The 23,155-nt window shown below is 25.4% G+C and overlaps 1 protein-coding gene across 8 annotated transcripts in view; it reads right to left on the bottom strand.

Annotated features, from left to right (window-relative positions):
* LOC132928689 (potassium voltage-gated channel protein Shaw) overlaps window positions 1–23,155 on the bottom strand; it is a 155,832-nt gene that overhangs the window by 105,565 nt on the left and 27,112 nt on the right. For 4 of the 8 annotated variants that reach the window (XM_060993529.1, XM_060993527.1, XM_060993536.1 and 1 more), the window contains one exon: window positions 4,294–4,467. The exons of 3 other annotated variants lie outside the window; for them this stretch is intronic. The gene's annotated coding sequence lies outside the window, so the exon portion shown is untranslated. The remainder of the gene's footprint in view (window positions 1–4,293; window positions 4,468–23,155) is intronic. One more of the 8 variants, XM_060993531.1, reaches the window with a different exon arrangement.

Here is a 23,155-nt window from a genome sequence, read left to right as displayed (position 1 = left end):
TAGGTGTATAGAGTGTATATAGTATGTGTACAGAACGAACCCTAAACATGAAGTTTTGCAATGAGTGCCCGCGCGGATCGTGACTTTTATTTAAAGCGATGGATTAAGAGAGAGGGGAGCTAGCCACTATGCTACTTTTTTTTTTTACTACAAAAATCATTAATATATATTTACATATATGATTATTAGTTAATTAGAGAAATTATTTTAAATTACTACACATTTACTATAATACAAAATATATATTATTACTTTAAACATTTTTTATAGTCTAATACTACAGGTCAGTTACCCGAGTACCGTCAGATAAAAATGTTTCCTTGCACGATGTTATTTACTTTTTTTTTTCTAAAATCTTCAAAAAAATTTAAATTTTCTACAATCGCTCATTCCTTAGAACCCAAAATTTTACGATAATAATATAGTGCTGTGTACTATGATCTTATTTCCGTATTGTATTCATTGGCTAATTACTATTATATACCTATACCACGTGTGATTAACAAAGACTCGAGATCACCCACGGGTGATACGAGTTGATTGTTATCATTAATTTTAATCCTTTGTTTAGACGAAAACTACTGTACACGATAGCGTCAGACCTGCTATTATTTTAGTTGTAACACAATATATACGACATTACAATATTATATTGGGTACCCATATTGTTATCTATCAGACACCTGCAATACCGTCACCCACGCGATAACTACTATACTAATAATATAATTTAATTGGTGATCCGAAACATTATTATTATTAACAGATATATTCAAATTGATATGCGTGTACCGAGTACACAATAATACTGTATTGTGACGTGCGTCCGTCACATCGACGTCGTTCGTTTGGAATTAAAGCGACCGTTCTAATGCAGTGTTATCAGTGCTTTGGGTAAATGATATTTACGTGCAACAATTGAGCGTATACATATTACGGCTATCATTCACAATTTATACATATATATATATATATCTACAAATCTGCCGTCAACGTTGTAGTATATTATACTACTGCGGACGACTTGGCAGAGCGTTTTTATTGTGCGGAAGTATAATCATGTTTTCCGCGTGATTATTATATTATAAATTATACAAACATCTCGTCGAAACGTTTATAATTGGTCGCTTTGTTTCAATCTTGCTATTCCTCGACATGATCGGTTAAAATATTATTATTATTATTATTATTATTATTATTATTATTATCATCGTACGCGTCTGAAGAAATCCATTTTTGAAGAGGAAACATTATTCGGGCGTGGCTGTCGAGGTATTTTTAATAAATCAAATAAAATATATTGAACGTTTTATCGAATAGTTCTGTACAAGTTCACTTGGTCGGAAATGTCGAACAAAGTATGACGGTCACACCCAGATTAACTTTTCAGCGAATATTTTAAAACTGCGTATACCAAAAAATCAAACTCTATCACACAAATGCGTTCAATATCTAATTTAATACAGCACAGGCTTTTTATAACGTAATACTCACTTATCTTTTAATCGATATAATTTTATAATCGAAAAAAGTTTTCGCATTAACCGAATTGTATCATGGTCATATACAATTTTTCTTTTACATTACAAAGTATAAACTATAAAATTATATTTGTTTTTATGTTGTTGGCGTAAACAAATAACTAACTTTAAAATGGACTTTAAATACTAATACCTCTTTCAATTTTACAATAGCCTTAATAATAATCAATCAACTAAACAAAAATAATCATATTATGATTTCCTTAAACATTAAAAAATCGAATCTTGTGTTTAATAGTTATAGTTCTAACCGATTTTGATAATGATTCAATATAATATATAATCGATTTAATCATATTATGTCGTATACGAATGTGTAGCTTTGAATACAAATGAAGGTATTAAGTAGTAACTGTTTATAACTAAAATTTAAAGAAATTTAAAAATGTGAAAATAGTGTAACGGTACATATTAGGTATAATAATATAATTCTGATAGGGAATGACATAATTTTAAATCGAGAATAAAACAACGTTAATAATTACCATATAACTAAGAAATAAAAAAAATAAAGACAAATTATATTATTATAAAATTATAAATGTTGATTGTATTACATCTAAAATTCTAAATAGAATTAATCATAAAAAAAAAATTAAATTGTTTCAATTCTCAATAAACGTTTAACTATCTTTTTTTTTCCAAATTTAAGACCCAACTTGATCTAATTATATATTTAAATGTAACTTATAAATAATATTTCGTATTAAATTGAGTTATAACCTTTAATAGTGTTCATTCTGGTATATTAAATTTTAATCGTTTAATTGGATTTTCATTTTCAAAATAATTGTTTAACACAACAATAGAAAAACCTCAATTAATATATTTTGTATTGTTTAGCAGAAAATTACCTACCTATATTAATTCAATGAATATACTGTATAATTAATTATTAAACTATCAGTATTATTTAAATTCCCAAATGTATAAAAATAAAAGCAAATATATATATTATTATTCTTATTTTGAAAATTATATTTAAATTTGAGTGAATCACTCGAGTGTAATAACATAGGTAGTTACAATAATTGTATTTTAAATAAATTACCACTGTTTCAACACTTATTATTGTATGAATTTATATTTACTTTGATTTCAGTTGCAATATTAATTAATGTTATTAATATTAATATATGTTAATAAATAAACTAAATAAGTGTTCAAGCCTTTGACAATAGATAAATTAATGAATTTCTCACAAAGATAACGTCTAGTAAAGTAAATACCGATTTCGATTTTAATATTTTAATATTAATAAATTAACAAACGTTTTCACCTCGATGAACGTCTATATTTTCATTATTGAAATATACGAATATATCTTTAAAAGGTTTACTTTCTGTAGTCCACTAAATATATTTTAACTTTACCCCTCAAATTACATTTTTATTTTTATTTTTTTTATTATAAATTCTTTTTTTAACGCATTGCTCTTACCCTACCTTGGCTGATGCCTCCGACAGTTTAAAGGTTCCATCATTTTTTTTTTTTTATCTTAGGGGACTTTATAACATTCATGTAACGGGCAAATAAAACGTATAATTTCTGTACTAGCACCGTGCACTCATATAAACGTACAACAAGATTTAGTTACTTTAATAATAAACTGACTCTAAAATAAATGTAATAAGCTATATTGATTGCAAATTCGGCGAAGGAATGAATTTCTTTGTAGGTAATATATTTTATTGGTAAAATTTAATTATTACAAAAATAACATATTATTATTTGTGACGTGCGATAACCACAATTATATTACAAACTCTTGTAATAAATAATAATATTGTACATCGACAAGAATAATTAGATGGTATATGTATGGTATATTAACATGGATTTAACCTAATATTCTCCGTTCAGATTAAATATAAATTCTGAACTAGGGAGTCAACTTTACAAATTTATCGTCAAGAATTTCTATTTCCACATTAATCGAGCATACATGGAAATTCAATAATTCTACATCAACTAAATCAAATTTAAAACTTTGCATATGACAACAAACTGACGCGATAAATATAATTATTTTTACCATATTCAAACGATTGAACTACGATTATAAATAATCTATTTATTATTTAACTGTACAAGTACCACACGTTACTACATCAGCTATCTACTTTTATGATTTCTAAAAAAATATAAATTAAAAACACTATGTTGAATAAATCGTCATTAAAGCTAATAATTGCTATTATCATAATACAAAAATATATTGTACATGGATTTCAGTGTTTCCACACTAAACAATTTAATTAATAAAATATCACCATCAACCGATAGGACTTATTTGTTTGTTATATAGAAAACTAAAAATAAAGAAAGTGGTTTTTGAGCAAAAAGAAAATTCTTTTGGATTAATCTCAATGCTCTGGAGACGAACGAAAATTAAACATCAATTCGTTACAACCATATATTATATTCGTTCACTCGGAAGCTTTCTACTACATCCGAAAATAGTCCAAACCAAATTATATTACAGTGTGTGGTGATATATATATATATATATATATATATTGCATAGTAACCACAAGTCCACCACCGCTGTCACCACTATCATCACCACAGGAGGGGCCGAAATGTTGTTCGATAATAAATTGGATACGGTGGCGTGGACTCAGCAAGGGCTGGGGTGATGAGAGGTCAAATGAGGTGGTGGAAAGTGTCGCCGGTGGTTTACATGGTGAAGAAAAAATTGCTCATACGAATAAAGGGGGAAAAAAGCAAACATTTGCCGATTTCTACTCACGATATTTACTCAGTCGACAGTGTCAATTTTCCAAGCTTATTCCTCGCGAGAACAGTTAAATTATGACGTTTCTTCGGTGACACTATGACTGCTACCACTGCAGCCACCGTTGACTTAACAAGCACGGGATGTTGCACATAGACACACATGTGTTTTGCGAGAATTGTGACATTTCTATAAGACAAAAACAAATATATGTGTAATACTATAAAGTTTATATTATTTGAGAAAATGTATATCATAATTTATGTAATATTGTGGTCTTTATGTACGAGTAAAATACGCCAAAACAAAGATTCTTTAGTGCTATGCTACGTTATTGCAGAAGGTATAAGGAGTGAATTAGTATTAATTTTGTCTTGATTTATTAATATCCATGACATAATATAATAAATTGTTGTTATATGTGGTTTTATAATGCTTAATACTTTAGTTACTATTACCTACAAAGTACCTGCATACTACATGTACAATATTATAAATAATAACTTAGATCATAATTTTTAATTTTAGATTAAATTCGTTTAAGAAATAAGCGATTAAAGAAAACAACCGGTGTTCCAATGGTAAAGTAAAAAATACGATTTTTTTTCCGTTGAGTGTTTAATAATATTGGTTAATTGATAATATTAATTACACATATAAAAGCTTAACCACGAAAGGATTGCAAACAGATCGATTTGTATCCGTCGGTCAGTTAAACGATGCGGTATATTTTGATTAATTTTAATATAATTTGTGATTCAATTACGACTATAACCCTATTCACATTTTAAAATTTAATTGAAAATATGATTAATAATAATATACCTATTTATACATATTTTATAAAACATTAATACCAGAAAATAAATAAATTAAAAATATGTTTTGAACCCAACCATAATTAAAGATGGAACTATGCCATTTAGTTTAGTTTTAAAATCTAAATGGAATGATTGGATTGGTACGTTCGATTTGCCTATTACTTAAATTCACAAATATATAATAGTAAAGTAGTATATCGTTAGCATATGGCCATGGATGGATAGTATAAGTGCGAGACAGGTATGTAATTAACCGTTTTATATGTATGAATTTACTAATTCATTTTCTTAACTCTAAAATAAATCTGTAAATAGCACAACAAATTTAAAATATATAAGTAGTTATATTATGCCTAGTTATAATGATTATAATAAAATTCGGTAAAATTTCGAGTATCTTTCTATACATTTTATTCTCTTTGATTTACGATAAATAAACAATTTTGGTTGTGTCAAAAACTTGGTTAGCATTAAAATAGATATATATTCCCTATTTTTTTTATAATATAAAATCAATGTATTATATTATAGCTTCACTCAGAACATAAATAATTTTTAACTTTTTATCATACGAAATTCATAAGAAAATTACACATATGTCATAAAACTTAAGTGTTAAGATTGTCAATCCTAATATTGGGGTCATAAGAGTAAGTCTTCATTTTTTTTGTTTACAAATGTCTATTATATTACCTAAATGGTTAAATAATTTTAATAGTAATAATATCATTCACCATTAAACCATTATATTATATTCGTTTTTTATTTTTATTACAGTTTAATTAAAATTAATTTTTATAGGTACATTAATAAATAATGTATATGTACATTAAACTATAATTGTTTTAATATAATACCGTTTACTTGAATATCAACTTTATGTGAATTATGTACATAAATACATGTACCTATAAAGTGTGTACTCGCATAGAATGTTATCAATAAATTTCTGCCAAACTGTTCTGTAAACATAACATGCCAATTCATCATAAATAGTATATGTGCTGAATGTATGTTATTATTGTAAGTATGGAACAGAATTTCCAATCAATTAATTTTCAGTAAATCTCCATTCATAAAAATATTAAGTATACTCTATGAATCTCTAATATTAATTTTTTTTGTTTTTAATAGCTATTATCAACAGTTATTATATTTTAAATTAAAAAAAGTTAAAACATAGTATTTACCTAAATATACTATTTTGAATAAATATTAAATATAATGTACCATCGATATCCATAATCTGTTTTATTAACGTTGAATTATCTTAGTTACACATTTTAAATAAAATAAATAAAAAAACTCGATTGTAATCGATAATAAGGGAATAAATTAATATTTATTTAGAATTTCAGTAGCTTATAGTTTCTAGAAAACGAGAGACAATCCTACAAAAGGGTTTTAATCATTGCAGAGCATTTACAATATCAATAAATATAAGGATCATTATTTTTTTGTCTGCTTATGTCTCTAAATGTATATTGATATCATTTTTTTAAATACACGTCTATACCTTCCAAAATGTAGATTTGTGTTTATTTAAAACTAAATGGTTATGGGAAACAGTCATAATTAATTGCCTTGGTAATTAGTTATCTAAATCATATAATTATTGTATGTGACATTCCAACTTAATTAAATTTAATTTGAATAAAATATGTAACATTAATAATTAATAATTATTACATTATGATGATACAGTGTCATCATATTATGAAATAATAATAATTTGGTTCATGAAAACTATAAGAAGTGTAGGATCCGCGTTTACATATTATAATATATTTTCGGGCCTATGTCGTTGAATTTCGAATACAGTTCTTTATAATATATGAATATAATTCAACAAGTTGAACGATAGCCAATAATAGTAGGTATTAGGTTATAATGTACTTTTTTTATTTATTCAAAATAATTTATGTACTTAATTAAGTTTTGTTTTATCGCTTATAATGTCATTTTTTAAAAAATGTTTAAATTAGTTCATTTAAAATAAAGATTGATTATATAATTAGTGACTTAAAATTTTAAATATGATACAAATTATACATTTATACATATTACACATTATACATATTATATTAGTTTTACCTATTATTTTAAAAATGTAAAAGATAATTTTTCTGATGGAAAATTTAGTAAATAAATAAACCGAAAATAGCATGGACGTTTGTTGATGATTCTGCAAATGATGGCAACGAATTGCGATTCGACTGTAAATTATGATAAATACGGCAATCATTATAATACATTGGAGCAGACATACTTCAATAATTGGACACATTTTCAGTGCAATATATTATGTATAATTTATTTCATGATGTGCGTTTAGATTAATATGTACCTATTGTATCATAAAAACAGAACAAATAATTATGTACTCTCGAGTATACTAATATTAATATTATCACGATGTGTTTTATCATAATTTATAACTTTCATTTCCGCATAGACCCTTCTTTGTATTTACGGCTAACACCTGGGACACAAAACGGATATGCTTCGGTCCACGTATCTGCGGAAATGATGACGTGACCACAGATATATAATACAAATAGATGGCCGACTTGGCTTTAATTTTAAAATGGTTAACTGTTCTCATTAAAAAGGTCTATGTTTACAATTAATTCGTTTAAATTTTACACGTCTCGCGACAATCAAAATAAACAAATAGATTGATTTTTTGTTTATATTGATTTTCCAATTTTATTAATGAACAGATTGTAAACACAGTACTTGTTTGTTAAGGAAATTCGGTCATTTTCAGCTTCAAATAATTACAATGAGGAAGTTGGCTACTTATTCGTATCGTGTATCTAAGGGTGTAACCAATATTCTGACCAACCGTTTAACGGAAAGATAATTGGTCTACACCGCGCGTATTCGTCCAATAAGAAATTTTACCTATGTAATTAAATATTGGAGGGGTATAACGTTATGTCGTTATACATAACTATCGTGTACCTATACATTACAAATGTTCAAATTAATTATGTGAAAGCGAATGGCTTTGTTTTCAGTATATAATCACCATTAGCTACTACAGAGAGTGTACAAGTGTACAAAAGAAAACCCGTGTGTTTGTATAATAATTGCTTGTAGACGGCGATTGTATAATGTTTATTTAAAACAATAATGATAATATATATATATAAACGGCTCTAGAAAAATAACGATGGCCAAAATAAGAAAATTATTTTAGGAAGTTTTCTTCTACTAGCGCGTTAATATATTTTACAAATAAAAATAGTATTCTAATTACACATACAGTGTATACAATATCTACGTTTTACTAATAATTGTTTATATTTCAATTAAATAATATATATATATATATTATATATGTATTTTTATTTACACGGTCATTTCGTTTTAAACAATTTTCAATGTTTTATAAAAATTAATAATGTTCTAATTAAAAGTTATAAACTTAAATTAAATTGTTGAAAATAAAATTAAAAATAAAATTCTATAATATGGTGTGTACGGATAATCAATTATCAAGTGTTGTCGAAAAAATAAGCAAAATTTTCAGAAATAATAACACGTTTAAAAAAAAAAATAATAACAATGTAAATAAAATAAAAAATTCTATATAAATGCAATAACATTTAATAAGGGACGTAATTTAATTATTTAGATGCTCATTAAGAATATTAAAAAGAAAAATCGTCTCGAAAATTGATACTATAAAGCAAAATAATTATTATGTTCAGTTTTTGTTTTATGATTGAACATTTTCTATTGTTTACTATAATAATATTTACCGTGTGCGCTGCATGTACATACATGTCATTACATGTTAAAATTAAAAAACAATCAATAATCTACTGGTGAATAATAAATTTTATAGTTAATCATTAACACATTATCATGAAATCCAAATTACTATTAGTTAATTACAATATTGACATAGATTCTTATTTCAAAAGGTCAAAATATTTTATGTTTTATGATTATTTCCGATACGGCGTAATATTACATTGGATTCGATGTGGTCAGCTGTAAAAAGTTAGCTATAGAAATTTTAAATCATAACCATAATGAAATAAAATAAACAAAATAAACCTATCAGACGTTTAACGTATTTAAAAGTAGACGATTAAAATGATGTAAATTTGTGAACGCTATAATAAGCATTAATTTTCAATTTACGAAGGAGATTTAAAAAAAAACCTTCGAATGTTTCATATTTTTTATTTATATTTTATTCCTGATAATATTTAACTGATTTAATGTTTGTGTAAATCAAAACAAAAATAATATTAGGTACAATTTAAATAAAGTTTTTATTTTGGAAAAACCCAGTATCAACAATATTATATTTTAAAGTTTTAAAATATTGTTTCTTAAACTCGAGTATTGTAAAATACATTTTTTGTATGTACATTGTATATTATTTTCATATGGTAAACGATTTTTTTTTTTTTTTAATTATTTTAATGCCTTTTTAATAAAATATTTTATATTATTATTTTATAAAAAATACCTTCGGTAGTAGTTGCTGGTCATTAAAGTGATTTACACCATATATTGTTTATTTACATCGAATTAAATTAACTATAGTGTTTATTTTAGTAACATTACAAATATATGAAAACATTTAAATTAATCATATTTTAATAGTAACAAATTATTTTATGCAATTGTAATTCTTAAGTAATTTCTCATGATATACCTACATAATTGAATATGAGTCAATAAGTATATATATATATACATACATATATATAAGTGTATTTATTTAATTAAATTATATAAGATGTCAACATTTATTGTTAAATTACGTATTAAACACTTATACGCAGGTAAGGGATAACTTTTTAAATTAATATTATTTATAATCTTCAACATATTTATTTTATACTATAGTACAAGTTTAATATATATTATATTTACATTTTATAAGGTTTATTTAATATATAATATAGTAAGATATATGATACAGTAAGAATTATAATACAATATTTACATACTATTTTGTATTACAAATATTACAACTGTTTTTTTGAGGTACAATTAAAAATAATAATTCATTGGCAGGAGGTACTTACTAAAATATGTACATATGCTTATGGTTTTGTAGATTTTAAAATATTATATTATTTATTTATTAAATTATGTTTCTAAAATATAATATAGTTATTTTACTTTGGTAAATAATTTGAAATAATATTCAGTTAATTAATCAATGTTATTGTGAACAACATAGACTATAGAGCAACAATAATTAACATTAACCATTGCAAAATTATAATTTTAAATTAGCCGAGAAGTTACTATAATATAAATACCGTCACGTGTTCATGGTAAATTTATTGTTTTGATATAGATACAAGACAATAATGACCCTAACTCTATAATTACTAGGAATGTGTAACTACTATTAGTATATTGCTTTGTTTTTTTTTTTTTTTTGGAACTTATATAAATATAACTATATTGGAAGGCTTTTTGAAAATGTTTAATATACTTTTTTAAAATGTGATTATTTTGATTATGATTATGACACCAAACACGCAATTACGATTTATAAAAGGTAAAGTTTTAAAAATGTTATGTTATATAATTTACTCGTATATAATACACTATAAAATCCATTTCTATGCGATCCAAAGTATACACGTGAATCATGGCAAAATATTATGTCATTTTGTTAGTATGGAATTTTGAAAACAAGTCACAATATATTATATTGATGTAATAAAAAATGAAAAACATTATTTTAGTTTAATATCATTAAAATATATTTTTGAATTTGTCGTTAAAAAGACATTTATTAGAATATAGTGATCAGACAAAAAACGAAAATACAGTTAGTGCAATTTACTTATAGATGAGGAGTTGAATGTACCTACCTCATCATTGAATAAGTCACTTTTATAAATAAGCAAATTTTGAGTGGAGCGATGAATGCATTGATTTTACAATAATGTATTTTTTTTTTGTGTGTCTATCATCATCTTTTGGGACTGTAAACATGTTTCAATCGTCAAATTTGGAGGTAGTTTTTTTAGTGACAGATTAATTAAAAATGTTTTAATTAATTATCTTAATAATTGGGAAAAATAATGAAAAATAGAAATTTTTACGCTAAACCAATTTTTGTCAAAATTTAATTTTATTTTATTGTAATTAAAATACGAATAACCATAGATATTTTGAATTTTTATTAAATTATATATTATCATTTTCTGTAAATGGTCCATTTCATTTCAAAAATATTTTAACTGTTTTTGAGATATAAAAAAATTAAAATAAAATATAAAATATATATATATAAAATTAAATTGTTCCAGTTTTTCAGTTTTATTTTTTTTAAAGTCAATAAAAATATTTTCGAACGGTCAAAAAGATTAAAAATTACGCAAAAGGTAAGTCTACTTATCTAAGTTTCAGCAGTTTTTTTACCTTTATAAAAATATTAAAATACATAGCCATAATTATTTTTTATAGATATTTGGAGTTCAAATATTCGCGATGATACATTTTTTAATATTTAGTTTAATTTTAAATCGAACAATTTTTAAAATTATTAAATTAATTATAATTATTATCTCTATTAATATTGTCATACATTGTATGTAAAATGTTGTATAAACATTTTCTGAACATTTCAAGCATATTATACGATTATTATTCGTTATTAAATTATTACAATATTAATTAATTTTTATATTCATAATTGTTCATAATTTGTTGTTTTCCCCGATTATTCAGAAAAGTACAGGGAATTTTTACAGTTGACTCTTTAAAGTATCATGCATCATATATTAATTTGACTTTCAGAAAATATGATATTGAAGTCGAAGATAAAATTATTTTTATACTCATCCAAAAAAAAAAAATAAAATCATAATAATGTAAAATCAATACATGAGCTCTGCTCGGGATCTAAATAACTTGTACCCGATCTATATTTTTGCAGCCCCTCATAAACCTACACAAGTTATTGTATTATAAATAATGTAAATATTCCGTACAATTTTGTGCTGAGATAAATTTCAAGGCTTCTCTCGTGCTGCCACCGCCATATCACTTCTGTGACATTATAATAACATAATAATGTCTGTTGTCTTTATATAGGTACGCTTACCTGCACTCGAGCTTATATATATTTATACAACATATTATACACATGCATATATATGATTTGCATACATTATTATATCGTTCTGCCAGATACGGTGGTGTCTGTGCACTGGTTGTGGGTGAGGGGTAATACTGCGCGGTAGGAGTTTTGGAGGGTGCCCGCGGGTTCCTCGGGGACAAATTACGGGCTATTCGAATGAGACGGTAACGGTATTAGCGGCGGCGGCGGCGTCGGTGCTTAAGAAGGTCGTTCTGGATTAGTATATACACACGTACGCGCGCATGCGTGCGAGTGTGAGCATTCTCAGGGTAATTAATGACCATTTCCGTTAGCACACAACCCTTTTCTTTGCACAAGCGTTGTCTGCGAACAACGTACGCGGACTCCGGTGCAGGAGGAGGAGTGGGACGATAAACGATTAACTCGTCGCGCGGGAAACCGGGCGGTGGATTAGTTGAACCAGGGCGACGAGGATAGATTCGTAAAGTCAGTGAAGAAGGATGACACAGGGGATGGTGCTAGCGAGATCTAAAACGACCAGAATTATTGTATTAATAATAATAATATATTATATTATTGTCGTGGACACTTGGATTGTCTTAAATTATACGAGAAGTATAAGTTGTAGACGTGAATTCAATCAATTTCGAGATACTGTTAATATACAAAATATAAAACGCTAGTTTTATTAATTTATGAGATTTGTTGAAATGTTGGTTTAGTTTCATTGTGTTCTTGCAAAAATAGTATGCTTAAGTGTCCAAGATATATATTTTAGTTACGAACTTAATCAAAATGAGGTTTAACTAGTAAAGTACTACACGGATGTTTTTTGAAAAATAAAAAATAAATATGTTAAGTTAACATTTTAGTGTCTACGTTAACCTTATAAGCTTTACGAGTGTGAACCGTGTACGAGTATGTATTAATAGTAATTAATATATTTTAAATTAGAATACGATAAGTAAAAATAATAATCATTTAGATATATATTATAGGTACATAATTATTACTATTAATTAATTATTTGTTTTATAAACAATTAAATAATCTTTTTTTCCGTACTTTTTTTTTAAATTATACATTATTATGTATTTAGCATCAAGAAAGCAGTTAATTTTACATAATATCATTCAAATGTATAATATGTTATTATTATATCTTTAAACGGGATGAAATAGTCTTGAAAAAATGTAATTTGATTGTGCTTTAATTATGACCTTAACCATGTAAGTATAGATTTATTTTTCATTGTAGAAAACTCGACATAATGATCTATAATCTATACCATAACCTAATCTAATACATTGTTTTAATTCAAAAGTGGCCATCGTGTGAAACATTTTATGTTATCCAATTTATGTCAAATTTTCATCCAATAGAATAGTGAATAATTTGTCACGCTATACATATATTTAAACGGATTTTAATTGAGTATTATTAATATTTAGTATATTTATATAACCGACATACCTGACCTATAATGGTAAAAAAATCTTTTAATACAATTGAAATGACTAAAATTAAATTATTATAAAATATATAATTTGAGTACCTAAGTGTTCTTTAAGCCATCGCGGCATTTATTTCACTTATAATAATATATAGGTACCTACTGTAATCATTTTAAACTTAATTGAATTATTATATTGTATTTAATAATATGGCACATTTTTATTTAATTTGTTTTGTTCAATAATATAGAAAAAATATTGGATACCTCTACTCCAATTACTAGATTAAATTAATAAAAGTTAGATTTGATCAAGGTTTGGTTGTCAAATGATTCACTGTTCTGCGGCAAACAAAGTACACACCTTTTATACATAACTTTCCGATCATCGGTACTACATCCATGCCGGAAAATCGTTTTTATATAATATAATCTCGTCAGTAAGTGTATGAGTTAAATGGACAAGCCAATTTGTTAGCACTATGTATAATATTTTTTTTTCCGTATACGTGTATCCACTTCAGGGGTCGGCAGAGACGGATGGCGTCGAGTATACATTATATAAATGGTTTAACCGTTGTTGCTCGGGTGAAAAAAGATATCTACGATTTTCGTTCTAATCCCGCTGCACTTTAGGCGCGGAACCTGACATTGCAAGATACCTCGACTGGCATTTGGACAATATATTACACAAAATTGATTATCTTGCTATAACGTATCAAATTGTTATTTACATTGTATTTCGTTGACATAGCATTGTTAAAAATAAATCTATAAAAATGTTTGCAATGATCTCGTATGAACAAAATTTCGTTTTATAATTAGAAAATATAATATCAAGCCACTAAAGCACCTAGATAGTGACATAAGCGATATATTATAGGTAATTTAAAGTACGAGTACTATCAGTTTTATAAAAATACTGTAAGTAAGGGTGGCTACAACGGCTTTATAATTTAATTGAAAAAATAGAAAACAGTTGTGTTGTCAGTCTTCGGTTGGTCTGCCATGCGAAGGCATATCTTATACATTATATAATAATATTGTAATGTTTTAAAGTTGCTTACGCTGCACATTATAGTGATTTACATGACTCTATAAAAAATATTTTATTGTTTTTTTCATTATTTAAATTACTCGGGGAGTAATTTTCATTAATATTACATTAGCATATAGTTGTTTGTCCGTAGATTCGCTACGACGCGCCGCGATGACGACTAACGTTTATTATTGTTTATGTAATAACAACAATTATTTTCAAAGTTATTTAAATGCAAAAAAAAATATATAAAATACTGGTTTCACCATTGTTTTAAAATACACCAGATTAAAATAAAAATAAAACGAAAATATTATTTATAACTGTTCAGCATAAAATTAGGAAATTTAGTGGATACCTACAAACTGCTTTGAAATGACTATAGATGAATTATATTTCCTGTTTATTTCAGATAATCGTTTATTTAATTGATGTTATTAATATTATTGAATTTAAATGAATTATCAATTAATTGTATTATTATATATATAAAAAAAAAAAAGGTAATTAGGTTATTTGGTTAAAACGAGCATTGTTTCTTGAAATAAATCCAAGTTTTGCGGATAAATAATTATTAATTATTATAATACCTAACTTAACTATATTTCAATAAAATCCACACGAAAAATAAAATTTGAATAAAATAATTCTTATCCAGAAATAATTGTTCACAAAATTACCAAAATCAAGCAACGTGTGAATAGTATTCCTAGGTTGTAACCGTAGAAAAGATAAGCAGAAATCAGGCATTAGGTACCATTATAATTATGAACAATATAAACATTACGATTTACGGCAAACCTAATAAATAATTTAGTATTTAAAGCAGAATTAATATACTGTGTACAGAAGTATAGAGACTTAAATTTAACTATATAACAACATTTTAAGTTAAACCATACCTATTCCAAACAGCTAAATAAAAAAATACAATATAACTGGATTCATTTAAATTTTATCAGTAAGAATAGTAAAATAAATGTAAGCTGTAATACAACTCTTATTACTTTTGAAAAATTCAAAAAAAATCATTAGATTTTAAAACTCCGACGAAATAATCGAATTGAGGGAGATAATTATTTAATTCTATAACGAAATTCTTAAAATAGTTTTCACTTTTGTTAGTTATTATTTATTAATATCGACGTCTGGCGCGAGTGTTAGTCAATAAGACTTTTATTTCAAAGTACCACGAATTTCAAGAAGGAAGCGAAAGATTGGCTGGAACATTATTTTACATTAACCGGGAACGAAGTCTCAGTTATTAGTCTATGGCCAGCTGTAGACTTTAAATCCCTTGAGTTATTTGACCAGCCCAAAAGAGCTATAGCGTGCTCTACTTGCCACATGCCATTGCAAATTAAAATGTACATAATATATATATATATATTATTATCTACAACAATCAAATTCGTAAATTTGGTAAGATGTAATGTGATTAACAGTTGAGTGAATTTTATTTAAGTTAAATGTAGTTATAGTAGATATCCCCATTCGTAAATAACTATTTAAAACGAGCAAAGTGTAATAGACCGAAACTATAGACATTATGATAAGATTATAATAATCTACATCTGTATCAAATAAAAGTAATAACCATTTTCATTCGTAGTGACACAATAGTATGACATATTTTTAAATCTTCCAATTTGAATAATTATCAATTTTAATTGTTAAATATTTAAATTTAGGTATCATATGTAAAAAAAACCACATACGCCGAATTTGCATTTATTAACTGCTGCAATGACCCTAAAATATGGCACCATAGGGTGCTGATGCTAACTTATAATTTACAGTCTCACGATTTGGTGCCTGAGCGTGTATAATATAATCTTTAGTGTAGAAATTTAAATAAATTTTTGTTTTGCATACAATTGGTATTTTAGTTGAATAATACCTACCTATAGGTATTGTACAGAAAATTAATGCATAACGGCTACGTTCCAAATCGCATAAAAAATTATTTTATCGTAAAACTGTGTATTACAATACACACGTATATAAATTCAGAGTGATATTAATAATATAATTGGGTCGATGAAAATATTGGCTTTGTAATAATTTAATCGAGGGTGAAACGTTGAGCTCCTATATAATTAATGTATGTATGTATACATAAAGATACCTAAATTAAAAAATGCTAATTGAATATTCAAAATATATTGCATCAATAAAAATTATAAACATTTATCATATCATTGTTTCACAATATTTTTTTTTTTTTAATTTTGCAGTAATTATTTAAAAACAATGTTACTAATCCTGCAATTATTTTATCAAAATTAAGAAGCTTATATTATATGAACAGGTGATAAATACTATTATTTATTATTTGTTTTATTGAAAATTTATAAGAAACGTTAAAAAGCCCAATAAATTTATACAATAATAATATTGTAATAATATTTACATTTATTTGTTCAAGCTGGAAAAATTAACAGTTATTTACCTCTTCATCGTGACAATAAAACAAATTCGATACCTATCTTAATTAGTCTATGCCTATAATAAATCTTAACAATATTATTCATAAATACTAATATTTAATTAATATTTGAAACTATTTAACAATTTTTTCGTTATTACTTTATTATATCATCAATGTTAACTAAGAAATTGAATTCCAAAGATTGAAAATTAAAAAAAAATTAGGGTCACCAGCTTAATATATACATCAATATTATTTTTGATTTAAGTACTAACTTGATGTTTTATTTAAACAAAGATGCTAAAATATATGTTATTTATTTCTATAAATTATAAAAATATTATAATACATACATATTAAGCGAAACTCGTAACTCTATGGTTTGACCTCGGTGACGTTCATGATTTTTTTTTTGCCATATAGATGTTTGAAATAATATTATATCATCAGTTCATCATCATCACATGTTAATATATTTATAGCTGTGAATTCTATAATATTTCAAATTGTGAATTGTATTTTTACAATCGATGAATTATTTACATTTTAAGTTATGGTTGTATTATATTATTTATAATATTTTTTATGTTTAATATATTGTGTGAAATTGTGTATTATATAAATATATATTTTTTTTTATTATAGTAAACAAATATTATAACGGATAAATGTATTATAATTATTAACTTTTTCCGTGGGATTTAATTGTATAGCAATTAGTGTTGATATGATACTAATATGTCTCACGTGACATGCGACTATGTATAAAAAAATAAACCATGAAAAATATATTACACTTTTTATCCATTTAAAACAGGACATTATTAAAAAAAATATATGTATTATCACTTTAGATTATCCAAAGTTTTGAAATATAAACTTATACACTATCCAGTTTCAGCAATAGTTATGCAAATATTTAATAAAATGTTATTCCATTATAAAAAAAAATTATGTACAAATACATAAATTTACATAAAAAAGGTATTATACCGTTTAAAAGTAAAACTAAAATGAAAACAAAATAAATATTTACTGTTCCTATGTATTACACAAGGTAATAACTTCTTGGAAGCATTTGATGTTTGTTCCTATTTAAATTTATAAAAATTATTTTGACCTGAACTTTAGGCTGTATTTCGATATTAAAAGCCGTATATTTTGAGATGTATCTACAAATCTAGATTAAATTCAATTAAAAAAAGCAATTTGAAGGCGTTGTTATATTATTTTATGAAAATCATTAAATGTTTTAAAATTTCCAAGTATATGTCTTAATGTGAAATTATGTTTTTACAACTTAATTGTAATAAGAAGAATAACATTATTAATTATACCAAATATATATATATCGTATTTTTGATTATTTATTATTATAATAATATTATATTGTGTTTCTAGGTCATCCGCTTATAATTATTATTGCTTCATATTAGATATTTCAAACTTTAGTAATATATACGCTATAAATTAATTTAATATTACTTCAATAAATTTACTATAGTTTTATGAGTTTATGATGTTATTCAGATACGATCCTGGACAATAAGTACAATAATTCAACTAGGATTATGTTTAGCGGTGAAGGAGTGATGGAGTTACAATATCCTCCCCCATTATTACACCACCAAATACGTAATATTGTTAACATTACCAGTAATATATAATTGAAAAGTATGTTTCACTTAAATTGTAAAATGGAATAGCCGAATGAGATTAGATTGAAATGGAAATTTTTGTGGAAGACAGATGATAGTAAAATACACATTCTGAGTTAATTATAGTTTTTTTTTATACACTTTCGGCGTATTTATACGTAATAAAACGTTTGTTATGTTGTGTTTTTGAATAGTGCCTAATTTAATTATTTGTTATTACCGAATTCAAAAAGCTCACTTTTCTAGCAATATTGATATATAAACTATTATTGTATTTTAAATATCCACGTACGCACAGCAATCAAAAATATAAACTAATACGTGTTTTTCTTAATTTTCCGAAAAATTAAAACGCCGTTATTTTGTCATACTTTGTAAAATTTAGAAATGATTTGTTTTACGTAATGCACAAGTTAAATTTCTCTATAAAGTTTAAAATCACCAATCACCAGGTAGCTTCAATCTGCTGTAATCGATGAAATAAAAATAAAGGGTAAACATTTTTAAAAATGTCCAAAATGTGTATTCAGCTGCGCCAAAAATGTCTTCTCAAAAATGCTCATTTCAATCTACGGTTTTCGGCTGAAATATTCCGTTTTTTATTTTAAGTGAAACACGCTGTATATATAACTGTATACATATGCTATATATATAGCGATCGCAACCCAAAGGGAATAATCACGAAACAAAAATGTAACAAAAACCAATCGACATCGAAGCCGTGCGACGGGACGAGCAGCACAACTGCGCAGGACAAGACGTGCCTAACGATAATGATGATTTCCATAAAATCCCATCGGATTCATTGCTGCTCGCGGACGATGGCGATGACGACAATCGCCCAACATCACGGGACCGACGACTAAATGCGACAACAGGGCGAGTGTTAGTACGATAGAGTAGAATATAGTAATAATTTGGACGAACGGGGCAATCGATCAGCGGACGCTATAGCGGCGTTTTTCGACGGATGCCGGAGATTAAAGTTGCTGAAGCATTTTCTGCCTTTGTTCCCGCAGCGGTGGCAGAGCATTAATTAATGTCTTTCCGCCGTTCTCCAACGTTACGCAGTAGACTATTATAATATGCTAAGTAATGTATAATATATAATATAATATTATGATATGTATATGTGTGCACAATACGCTCGCCACTACAGTCTCGCCATCAACACACTCCATAGTCGTGGACCGAAAAGGCGCACCAGACATGTATAAAGGTAATGATCGGATTCGCCACCTATAGGCTTCACGTGATGGTAGGAAATATGCGGGCGGCGTTCTTCGCATCATCCACCGAAACACCGTTGTTCAAAAACTTTGTAGTATAATGAACAACAGGGTTTGGTCAAAGTGCTCACTATAAATAATTGTAATAATGTTTATTCAATAGGTACACAATAATATTGTGTAGTATAAATAATCTAACACTCGTAGGTATGTGATGACAATAATATGAGTAGTATATATTAATGCAGTATCGCATTGAATGGATTTTATTGTAAGTATAATAAATGAATTACAAAATTATGTAAATATTATTTTTTTCTGAAAATGTTCATACAAAAATCACAAATTTAAAAAAAAAATAAACCATACCATTTAATAATGTTAAAAATAAGACTTAGTCTAATTTAATCGTTGACTATTTTATGACAAATATATATATATATATACGAGTATACCTATATAATAATATGATATCAAGGTACTTCGTATTAATATATATTAACGTTTATTCATTAAACAGGAATTATTAAATTGTATAAATTTAAAATAATAATGTTAAATTAGTAAAGTACTAATAAATCATTTTTAAAATGGTTTGTTCCTTATCGCCCACCGTAATAAATATCAATACGAGTGATAGCTTTGAATAATTTTGCTGATAAATTATAAAATATTAAATTTATTATGGAATTCGTAAATATTATAAGTATTATATGATCTATATAAACATTTCAAAACTTTTATGTTTCTTGTTCTCGATGAACTTTATAGAGAGTTTTTAATTGTGTGTTCAATTTATGAATAATAGATTAGTCACGTTTGAAGCTAAAATTTTTTTTTTTGTAATACATATTCAATTTTTTCAAAGCTTTCATAAAATCTTTCTATAACTCATCTCCTCCTTCCCGACAGTCGCCAAATAATAAAAAAATTTATGTGAGCTATGGCTGGTATATACATACAAAACAAGACACATATATGACATAATATATCGTAATTTAAACTCGCGCAGCGTGAACATAATACAAATAACGAGCTGAGTTACAACATACGTTACATCCGCATTATATAATGCATAGTTTTCCATATAAATCTTCTGTTTGGGAAATTTATCTTCCAGATACTGCCACGAGGGATAAATCTGGAGGTGAGAAAATAAAATACAAAATTTTGTTTATTGTTATGGATCTGATGGATCTTGTTGTTAACTGATGTGTCCATTAAAGTTGCCGATACGTTTTCAACATTGAGGTCCAGAATAATATTTGTTATACGGCTTAATAATACGTTTCACGGTTTTATACTTAATACAATTAGTGATAATTTGACGATAGGCGAATAAAATCACCCCTTTCAATTGCTACTTTAACTAGAGAGCTTGAAACTGTATAATATAGTTAATTACGATTGTAAACTGAATACTTTTAAGTTTTAAGGCCTGTATTTAAATGTATATTACCTTGTGATTTGTTTATTATTTGTTTAATATTTTAAATACATATGACATATGAACTGAGTTTACTTTTAAACTTCTAATATTAAATAATATTACAACCTTAAAAATCTTTAATAATGAGTTTTTAGTTGTCAATATTTTTTTTTTTTTAGAAAAACAACATAATATGTGTGTGTGTGTTAATAAACACAAAAATAATTTAGAGTTTTTTTATCATTAAACTTAATTTTAATAAGATAAAATAAAGGAAATTATTTATTCAAATGATTTATTTATGATTGATAATTGTGATCTCATATTATTATTATTTTTTTTTTTAAAATCAGCATATAATTTTCATATTCCAACTTAAAAACTAAAACAAATATTGAATAGGTTTATTTTGTCTTTAAAGTAATTTGTAGATGTATATAATTAAACATATATTGATTAATATTAAGCCGAAATGTTTGGTTTTTCAATGTTTATTGTCCAATTATTTTTGTAAAAATAAAAAAAAATAAAATATAAAATGTAAAAATGGATATATTTTAATAATGATTTAACAATTTTTAATTAACAAACCTCTCATTAGCATAATTTTTAGAATTTGTTTAAATTGATATTCACATAAAGAAATTATAATCACAGAGGTGGAAATGTTTTTACAACCATAATATTATTAAAAAAAAAAAAAATTAACCGTGAGCAATACCAAACTATATAAAAAAAACAAAATATTATGTTGATAAATAAAGAATAATAAGGACACAAATATTATACTTAAATTTATAAATAATATTATACCTTTTTATTATTAAGTGAATTTTTGATAACATTTTAAACCGTATAATAACAATATCAAACGCTTTTGATAAAAGCGAATAAAAAACAAGTGACGTCAATAAGGATCCTTCAAGTCTATACTACAAGTCCCTGTCCCAACTTCAAAGCTATTGTGTTGATATTTGATATATATATATATTAATTATTGTTTTATAAACATCAATGACATCGTTAACTTTAAAGGGTACATAATAAGCAGATATTTTAACATTTATTTTTTGATTGTTATACTTGAAATTTTGTTGAAATTATGAAAAAATTTTAAAATTATGAGCTAAATAGGTACATGTATTATACGTACTTACATGTACATAATAACAATGTACCTATACCTTTTTTAGGTTGGCTAAGTAATATTTCTAAATAATTAGGTATGTAGTAACTATATATTTTTAAATATAGTACATATACGAGTAGGTAGTATTTGATACTATCGTGTTTTGTTAGGTGTATAATAAAAAATGCAATAGTGTTTAAAAGTAACTGTACAACAAATATGTTTCAATAATACTGGTAAAGGACAAAAATAAGTTATATTATGTTATTAGTTGATATGAATTAAAAAAAAAAAATACAAATTTTTATATTTAATATGGTCTCTGAATAATATTTGTATATTTGTACATCTAATATGTTATTATGTAACGAACAATTTGGAGATTAGATTTTGGGTAAGATATAAAACTGTATAAAAAAAATACGAGTCATTTTTATAAGCTCTATTAAAATGTTTTAACTATAATTTTTAAATTTAATTTAAATTTTTTTTTAAATTTTTATATGATAATATGGTAAAGGTATTATATAAATATAATTCTAGTTTTGATAAAATAAAAATGTTAGATTATATAAAATAGAAATACAACATA

This window comes from Rhopalosiphum padi, chromosome 4 (genome assembly GCF_020882245.1).
Source record: "Rhopalosiphum padi isolate XX-2018 chromosome 4, ASM2088224v1, whole genome shotgun sequence".
NCBI lineage: Eukaryota > Metazoa > Arthropoda > Insecta > Hemiptera > Aphididae > Rhopalosiphum > Rhopalosiphum padi.
Note: the sequence above shows the minus strand (reverse complement) of the source record. Positions and strands in the feature narration are given on the sequence as shown.